General features: G+C 45.7%; 1 long non-coding RNA gene across 1 annotated transcript; it reads left to right on the top strand.

The window, feature by feature from the left end:
- The first annotated feature begins 1,789 nt into the window (after positions 1-1,789).
- Positions 1,790-8,916, top strand: LOC134482452 (uncharacterized). Its single transcript, XR_010058562.1, has 3 exons — positions 1,790-6,032; positions 6,537-8,118; positions 8,638-8,916. It is a non-coding gene; the product is annotated as an uncharacterized LOC134482452 (long non-coding RNA).
- The last annotated feature ends 551 nt before the right edge of the window (positions 8,917-9,467 follow it).

The following is a 9,467-nucleotide window of genomic DNA, read 5'->3' as shown; positions in this document are numbered from 1 at the left end:
CTGCATCCCATATCACGATGCCCTGTGTGTAGGATTCTGAGTACAGAGCTATAGGATTTACCGTGTGCCTCCCCGAGTTTCAGTCTCGCTCACTCCAGCCTTTCCTTGACAGCATCTGTTCCCGTCTTTTGGAATGGAAATGTTTACTCTGCCACTGGGTTTTGGAAGCACATAATTTTCTCTTTTATTTTACAGGGGCCCACAGCTAAGGGTTTGCCTTCAGTCAGTCTCACAAGAGGCTTTGGACTTTGAACAGAATTAGACTGTTAAGACTACAGGGACACACGTGGTCTGGACACAGTGGTGTGTACTCCTTCGCTCCCAGGACTCGGGAGGCAGAAGCAGGTAGTTCAAGACTAGCCTGGTCTACATGGTGAGATCCTGTCTCTAGCACCGCTGACCAACACAAAGGACATAAGGACTCATGAAGTTGGACTGAATGTATTTTTCATTATGAGATGAGTCAGGGGCAAAATGTTGTAGTTCAGATTTTTAAATCCTGACAGGCTGATATTTTGAGCGGCTGATGGATGATGTTTGGAGGTGGGGGTGGGGAACATTTGAGACATGGAGCTAGCTCCCAGAAGTGGGTCAGTGGGGTGGGCCTTGAGGATTATAGTCCGTCCCTGGCTTCAGCTAATCACTTCTTTGTTGTTTAACAAAACCTCAATTGTTTGATTTTACCAATGAAGACTCAGGAGCCAGATGCTGGGGTGAGAGCCTGCTAGCTCACAGGGGCAGAGAAGCCCCCAGCTGACCTTCCTCCTTGGCTGGCGTCTTAGCCGGTGTGCCTTCTCTCAAGCCACCTTCAAAACACCTGCTTCAAACCGAATGCCCCTCCCTCCTACATCCTGTGCTTCTCTCTATCCTTCCTCCTGATTCCCTCTTACTCTCTATGGTTCTCTCGTTAATACCCCTATGTTCACTTCCTGCCAACTGGCTGCTTGCTCTGCCTCTTGACCTATGGCTGTCTTTGTTTAATCCTGTTTACAATATTCAAGCAGAAAGCTCTTCAAAACAGTGTGTGCTAAGGCTGATCCACTACACAACTGAGAACAGGTTTTTTTCTGTAAATAACACAGTCTCGGGGTTCACAGCGTGATCAAATATCCTTCAGCCCTTCCCGGTCTGTATGGTGAGCTTCCACCCCGAGGTCCTGTGACCATGAACTCATGGACTAAGAGCCTCTGAAGTCAGGAGCCAGAATAACTCTTTCCTCTCAGGAGTTTCTACTAGGAATTTTCTCACAGTGACACAAAATAACTAGTAAACGTACCATGCCTGCTCTAAGATAAGAGTCTGCCCTTGGGATTGGCTATTAGCAAACCATATTCTTCTTTTGTTTTGTTGTTGTTGTTATTTGTTTGTTTGTTTGTTTGTTTGCTTGCTTGTTTGTTTTTACAGGATTTCTCTGTGCAGCCCTGGCTGTCTTGGAACTGGCTCTGTAGACCAGGCTGGCCTTGAACTCACAGAGATATGCCTCTGCCTCCTGAGTGATGTATTTAAAGGTGTGTGCCACCACTGCCAAGACTCTTAATGTAGAAGCCGGGTGCTGCAAAGACAAGGAGTTTGTAAAACTGAAAAGAAAGAAATTACATCTTTATTCTCCCTAACCACTAACCAAGGCTGATTTTGCATTTCCTTCAAACATGAAACTAGGCAAGCCCCCACCAGAGCACTGGTAGCACCTGTGAGTGTAACTAATGTTGCAGTTACCATAAATGACTCAGAATAGCAGCTCTGGTGTCATTGTTTGACATTATTACAGCCATTGGAGTTTGCTATTTCTTGCTACCAAAGCACATTTGTTACTATACTGCGTTTCAAATATTTTGATAGTTTGTCTTAATATTATAGTGTATTTTAGACATTCAAATCTTTATTGGGCAACTTCACTAGGAAGAGCTGAAGCCCCATCCTAGAGAGACCGCTGGAAGCCTGTTAGTGTGATTCTTCAGCAATCCTTTAAACAATGGTCTCCTCCCAACCCCCACTCAGCTTAGGCCCCTTTTTCAGGGCCTGGGGCTGTGCTGGCTTCTCCTCTCTGGAGCTGATGGGAAGACTCAAGATTGTACTTTCAGAACTCATTAGAGCTTGGACCACTCAGGGTCCCAAGAGAAAAGGGAAGTGGGGAAGTTTGTTCTTGTCTGAATCCTAGGCTCCCATCAAATCAGGCCTCCAGCAGGAACCATGTGGACACTTTCCCAGATGACCGGAGGGCACTTAATCAGCAGCAGCTTGGTTCTTCCCTCCCAGCAAGACAAGCCCAGCCCCGGGATTTTTCTCCTGACCAGATAGGCCTTTTCAATGTGGTGTATAAGACCTGCTTTTCTCCCCGGCCAAACCCTCCCAGCTTCTTGTTGAGCGGTTTCAGGAGATGTTAATAAGTGCTATTAATTGGGACCTAATTTGCATGCCTTCTGTGTAAGTGGTGGTTTGTAGCTAGAGGGGATCAAAGCTTGCTTGTACAGCTCTGCCCCACCCACCACTGCATGGGGCCTGGATTACCCTTGCGTCTGCTCCTTTCGGTTTAGTGAGCTCAGAGGAATATCGTATTTAGTATGCTACGGCCCTGGGCGTCCTGGAAATGCAGTTGACACGCTTCCCCCAAACCCTGAGCGACACAAAGGAAACTCATCCACAGTGCCTGATTGGGAGGGAGGCTGCATGACGTAGGGTGGGCGCTGTGTGATTCAGTCAGCGGTGGCAGATTTTTGCAAGCATCCCTGCTCCTAAACCTGCAATCACAAGCACGCTGATATTAGAATTCTGAAGAGGTGGGGTGTTTTGTTGTTTTTGTTTTGTTTTGTGGCTGTTGTCGTCGTCATTTATTGGTTTGTTTTTGTTTTTCCTGTTGGGGTGGTGGTATCGAGCCGTTAAGCACTTTGCATTTCTAATTAGTCATATGCCTGGGATGATGGCTCAGTTGGTATCACTGCAAATGCCCGCCCCCTTGCTTGCCCAAACGCTTGGTAATTAGCCCTGCAAAGATGGGCAAGCCTGACTGGCAGCAGCTTTTGCAAAAGGCTCCCCAGCCCTCTCAACAACAAAGGAAGCCCTCGGCACCTTACCCCCTAACTGTCTTCTGATCCCTCGCTTTCCCACTCTGCCACGCCCCAGGATTTGGAGTGTGTTTGTGTTTGAAGTGTTGGCACTAATGTTTTGGTGGAAATTTGTAAATCTTCCAAGTGTGGGCAACGTCTTGTTTGAAATTTGTACTAACTCCTAAGAGAGAAAGGAGGTGGGAGCATTCACTTTTACATTCGAACAGGAATGACCGTAAGGAAAATGGCTTGGTTAACCCTAGGCCTCCTACCCAGCCATCCCACGCCCAGAACAACACAGAAATGGAGCAGGAGTTTCTTCCCCCTCAGAAACACTAGGATATATCCACCTGCACTGTCTGTCTGTAAGAGCCCTAAACTGGAAACTGCCCAATAGCTCACACAATAGAATAAATATGTAATTGTAACAAATTCACACAATGGCACCTTATGCAGCGCCAAGAATACATACAGCTACATATAAGGAATCTCATAAATTCAAAGTTGACTTGAAAAACCACAGCCATTAAAAAAATAGTTTTGCATCATTTTATTTACAAAAGCAGAAAAGTAGAAACCAGGCAGTCTGGTCTCGGTGGTGCTGGGAAGGTTCCCTGGGAGTGAGCAGTTTTTATACACACAGTTACCGAATCTAGGGCTTGAATCTGGAATCCTATGAAAACACCAGGGCAGTGGTGGTGCATGCCTTAAATTCCAGTCCTTGGAAGGCAGAGGCCAGGGGAGTCTGAGTTTGAAGCTAGCCTGGTCTACAAAGTGAGTTCCAGGACAGCCAAGGAGAGAGAAGCCCTGTCCTAAAAAAAAACATAGATAGATAGATAGATAGATAGATAGATAGATAGATAGATAGATAGATAGATAGAAGAGAGAAAAGAAAAGAAATCTACTGAACCGTAGACTATATAACACGTGCGACTTCCAGCATGCATAATAAACTCCGAGAAGTTGTTGTGGTTTGAAATGGGGGCTTAACAGTTAACTCCATCACTCAGTGATTGGAAGAACAAGACTGACCTGGCCTCCCTCCCCTGTGAACTGGGTCAAGGTGTCCTAGGGAGAAATTAGGTCTGCTTTAAGGGGTGCTCGTGGACCATCTTCCTTAGCAGCAGCCTTAAAGGGAAGAGCTCCAGTGGCAATCTGGGAGCTGGTGGGAAAAAAATGCAGCCACAGAGGGAAAACCAGGCATTAGGAGCAGAGAGGATGCGACTATGTCCAGAATTTACTAATGGCATTCCCCAGGTACTCCTGACACGGTGTCAAGGACCAGGAACACCTCAAAGTCCAATGGAAATATTTAAGGGTTTAAATAATGTTTAATGATCCCAAGATGAAAAATGGAAAATACAATTAGTATGTATTTTATAGTTGAGTGTCCACAAACAAAACATAACACTATGCCTAAGTAATTCAGTGTTTTTCATGCATGAGCAAGTACATTAGTGTCAGGGGTTTTGGTCGAACTACGGGGTCTGATTCAGGGCATGTAGTGAGCCAGAGAGTTTGCAAGATCACAGGCTTCCAAATGGTACCCTCACTCCGGGTCCACGGCCTTTTAATAGCCCAGGGAGTCAGTTACCTAGTGACATGGTATAATATACTGGAAAAAAAGGTGACATCAAAGTTTCATGTTCACACATAGTTCAGAGCAATGTTTTTATTGTAGTAAGAAATGCATAATAAATTCACTCACCGTTTAAGTATTTTAGGTGTACAGTCCAGCAGATTAGTCAGAATCAGTCACAATATTTTTATTTATATCCTCAAACGAAAGAACTCCCCAAGCGGTCACTTCCGTTCCCTTCGCCTCTGGCCTTTAATCACTGTTCTCCTCTCTATGGATTTGGCTGCTCTAAGCACTGCCCATCAGAAGATTCTCACAATGTTATTTTCTTTCCCCTTAGCTCATGTTTGCCCAACGTAAGTCTCATCCACGTTAACATTTGTGCCCGAATTTCATTTCGTTTTAAGGATAAACAATATGCCCCTGTGTACACAGGTCTACAATGGTCTGACCAGTTGTCTCCTCCACAAATTTATATGCTGCAATCCTAGCATCCAACATGGTAATATTAGGAGACACAAGGGACAGGTGTAGAATTGAAGTATACCGCACAGAGATTGCTCACACTTTCCACCATGTAAAAGTTCTTCAACGAGAAAGGTCAAAGAGAGCCCTCACCAGAAACTAAATGTACCTAGAGACTTAGTCTTTACCTATACAGTCTCAGATTGCCCAGTCTCCATCACCCTAAGAAACAGACTTCTCTTGCGTAGATGCCACCCAGCCACTGATATTTTCTCACAGTAGGCCAAAGGAACAGACAGCATCAGATTTTGCTTAGCCACGCATCCATCTTTAGAAATGAAGCCTGTGCCCACCGTTTGGCTGCGGTGAATGGCTGTAAACACCAGTGCGCAGACGCCTCCTCAAGGCCTTTCTTCCCATCCCTTTACCCAGAAGAGGGATTGCTGGACCATGTGGTTATTTATTTCATGTTTCATTTATCTGAGATAACAAAAGAACAGCTATTTTTAGACATCCTCAACTACTATTTGAATGACCCAGATGGACACATTCCTCAGTGGCCGCTCTGCAGTTGTCTCCTGTGTGGACTGCAGGCCAGCTCGTCAGTGCTTTCACTAATAAAATGCAGAGGAAGTGACACTTGGCCAGCTCCCAAGCTGACCCTTAATGGACCTGGCAGCTTCTACTTCCTTCATCCTGGAATGCTTACTGTTGGCACAGTCCTTCTTGGAAGCCAGCCACCGTGCTCTGAGGCGATACAGGAAGCCGCATGCAGATACCACACAGAGAAGAACCAAGGTCCACAGCAGACAGCCCTGATTCAACTCCTAGTCAAGGTCCTAAAACATCCGCATTCCAGCCATTCCAACCCCGCCTAGTCCCTGCTCAGCTCCCAGAAGACTTCAGATCCTTACTGTCCGAGCTTAACGCAGAAGATCCACCCTGTGAGAGACAACCCATTGTTATTTTAAGCCACAAAGTTTTGCGGTCACTTGTTACATTGCATTAGATAAATGAAACAAAGCAACTTCAAGCCTTTAGAGAAAGAGAAAAACGTGTTACATTGAATCGTATGGGTAGAACTTGAGATATCAGTACAGGGCCTTCAGACTTTAAATATCTCAGGGCTTTACAAAACACATGTAAGGTGCGTGGTGGGAAATGACCCCTCAAATAGTCCAAGCCTGCCTAAAACCAGCAGGTAGGGGTGTGTGTGTGTGTGTGTGTGTGTGTGTGTGTGTGTGTGTGTTTAGTTTTTTCGGGGGTGGGGCACTCTTTTGAGGCAGGCCTCACTATATAGCTCTCTGGTTGTCTGGGGACTTGCTATGTAGACCAAGCTAGCCTCGAGCTCATAGAGATCCCCCTGCCTCTTCCTCTTGGGTGCTAGTCATAAAGGTGTGGCTAGATTTTTTTTTAATGGAATTATGATGATGTTCATTTGGTTACAGATCCAGCTACCCTAGGACAGAACCTGGGCTAGCTCTTCCCATCCTCTTCCCGAAGGAGGCAGCCAAGAGCTTCTCTTACACATGTGGCTTGGCTTCAGGGACATTTGAACTCTTAATCAGAAGCTTCCTTCTTTGCGGCTAAGCACCCGGTCACGCTTTTGGAAGATTGCAGGTGAGTTCAACCAAGTCTGCCTCAGATTCCTGTCAGGTCAAAAAATCAGAAGTCTCTATATGAAGCTGTACACTGGTTGGCAGAGGTGTGACCTCATTTAGGCAATCCTGGATCCCTGAGCCTGCCTGCCACTGCCAGCCTCTGGGAGGAAAGCAGCTTCCTCCTCTCTCCGTTCTCCCACATGCTGGCACAGGGTTCACACCTGAGGACCTGCTCTGCCCTTGGGGAAGAAGGAGTGGAAGGTCACGGGAACTTTGTTATTCATTAACACATAGTGAGCATAGACTGTGCACCATGTGGGTGCTGTGTGTGGGCACCGTGCACATGTCAGGTAAGTAGAGGAGACGTCAGGTAAGTAGAGGAGACATTTTCTTCTTGTCACAGAGACTATTACCCAGTAAAGACATGGGAAAATGAGCTGAAAGACAGCACAAGTGCCACGTCTCTTCCTGCACTGGGAGCCGTTCGCATGGTTTTGTTTCTGTGGAGTGTTCTGTCACTTGGGGTCAGTGCATATGACCTCATGGCAATCCATTGAGAGCACTGGTTCTCAATCTTCCTAATACCAAGTTGTGGTGATCTCCCCCATCCATAAAGTTATTTTTACTGTTACTTCATAACTGTAATTTTGCTACCGTTATGAATCATAATGTAAATATCAGATATATAGGATATCTGATATGCAACCCCTGCGAAAGTTTGACGCCACCAGGGGTTGTGACCCACGGGTTGAGAGCTGCTGATCTAGAACAGTCCTCAGAATGCATTTCTGAGGCATAGAGATGGTGAAAATAGTAGCTGGTGCTTTCTTATGCATTCATTGCTTCGTTCTCTTTCTCCCCCATGGAAAGTAGTCTTGAGAAAGGTGGTATCTGGCCTGTCTTTCTCCCTAATGTTTCTGGAGCTTCGAAGACACTAGCTAGCATATATATGCTCAGTAAACCCAAAGAGATGAAGAAAAACATAGAATTAGCATCTCCCTTTTTTTTTTACCACCAAAGAAGCTTAGTTTTTTAATCCATGTGATGTAGTTGATAATTTTACTTACTCCTTATCAAAACAAAAAAACAGTAACCGCAGGCACACATTTATCCAATGTCAGTTATAGATTCTGTTCCCTATAAAATATCTGGAGCTATCAAAGAGTATTCTAGGCAGAAACAAAGCATTTTGTTGTAGTTTCTTGTCCCAGATGAATGTGTGTTGTCTGGTAGATGTTTGGGGTGATAAATAAGGTGCTGGGGCCTTCTCATCACTGTCACACTTCTTGGTGGCTTTGCTTCTCTTGAAGACACCCAAGGCAACATTTCAAGAGTTCATGAAAAATTCGGTGCCCCATCTGCCTCATGTGACCCAGTAGTGGATTTGACTCAGATGTGTAAAGATGAGCCCAAAGGAACAGTGTATCCAGTGAGTCACACAACAATGGAGGTCCCCGGGCTTTATGGGAAGCAGGTGAACACCTCCCGTGATGTGTGGTACAGCCGGGGTGAACCCGCCTGGAGGTGGTGTTCCCACATTTAACGTTTAACATAAGAGAAAGGGGAAAGAACTCAACAGAGGGACAGAGAGGTGTGGGTACGGGGGCAGGGAGGGAGGGTGAGGGAAGAAGCAGCCCGAGGACACAGACAGTGTTCTTCCTGCTGCAGAGGAGAGGGAAAGACAAGGAAGGGGGAGGGGTGGCAGCAGCTGATCAGAGACTGAGTAGCACAGCACTGAGCCAGGTGCTAACACTCTGAGGGTGACTTGTTTGCTCCTTGTCTTAACATCTCTGAGACCTAGGGACCCACAGGTTGTATTTTGGGGTTCAGATTTATGGCAAACCCGATCGTTGTGGTCACCATCTTTCCCGTCTCTAGGAAGCTTTGCTACCCATTCCAGCAAGTCTGCGCACAAGCCTCTTTCCCTTTTATTTCTGTTCTCCCCTAGTAACAGACAGCTTTTACAAAAGACGACATATGTCCACTGACTTTGAGAAGCTGCAGCAAAGAATTCAGGAAATTTCCACTATTTGGACAACTGGCAAAGACAACAGTTTTCGCAGAGTCCCAGGCAACACTGTGATTAGACAGAACCAGGGAACGAATGGAAGAACAGACCAGCTATTCACAGGATTTGTTACTTCTGGTTTATTGGGAACCTTGCGGGCCCTGATCTGTTTCCTTTGGTTTTGATTTAATTTATTTTAAGTAATATAGGTTGCCTATATTAGTGAGGTACCGTGCGATGTCTCAACCAAGCAATTCTTTTTTTTTTTTTTTGGTTCTTTTTTTTCCGGAGCTGGGGACCGAACCCAGGCTTCCTAGGTAAGCGCTCTACCACTGAGCTAAATCCCCAGCCCTGCAATTCTTAATTCGGGTTAACCCTCTCCATCTCTTAAAACACAGCTATCAATTCTGGATGGTGGGAGTTTGGAATCCTTTCTTCTTGTCTTCTGAAGAGTGTGGTTCGTTTCTGTCATCTATACTCACCCTTGCTCCTATTTAATCATAACTTAGTATTTGTTGACCATCCTGTCCCAGTCCTCCCTTCCATACTATGCCCAGGCTGTGGGAACCCCCATTCTGTTCTCAACCTCTATGTGACCAATTCTTTCAGAGCCCATGTATCACCAGTAAGATCACATACATAATATTAACCGTTCTATGTCTGGCTTGTATCACTTAGCATAGTGATTTCCAATTCCCTCCATGATGTTGCAGGTGACAGCAGTCCGTTCCTTTTTATGGCTGAATAGTATTCCATTATTGTGGTAGATG

This window comes from Rattus norvegicus, chromosome 16, assembly GCF_036323735.1.
Source record: "Rattus norvegicus strain BN/NHsdMcwi chromosome 16, GRCr8, whole genome shotgun sequence".
Lineage (NCBI taxonomy): Eukaryota > Metazoa > Chordata > Mammalia > Rodentia > Muridae > Rattus > Rattus norvegicus.
Note: the sequence above shows the minus strand (reverse complement) of the source record. Positions and strands in the feature narration are given on the sequence as shown.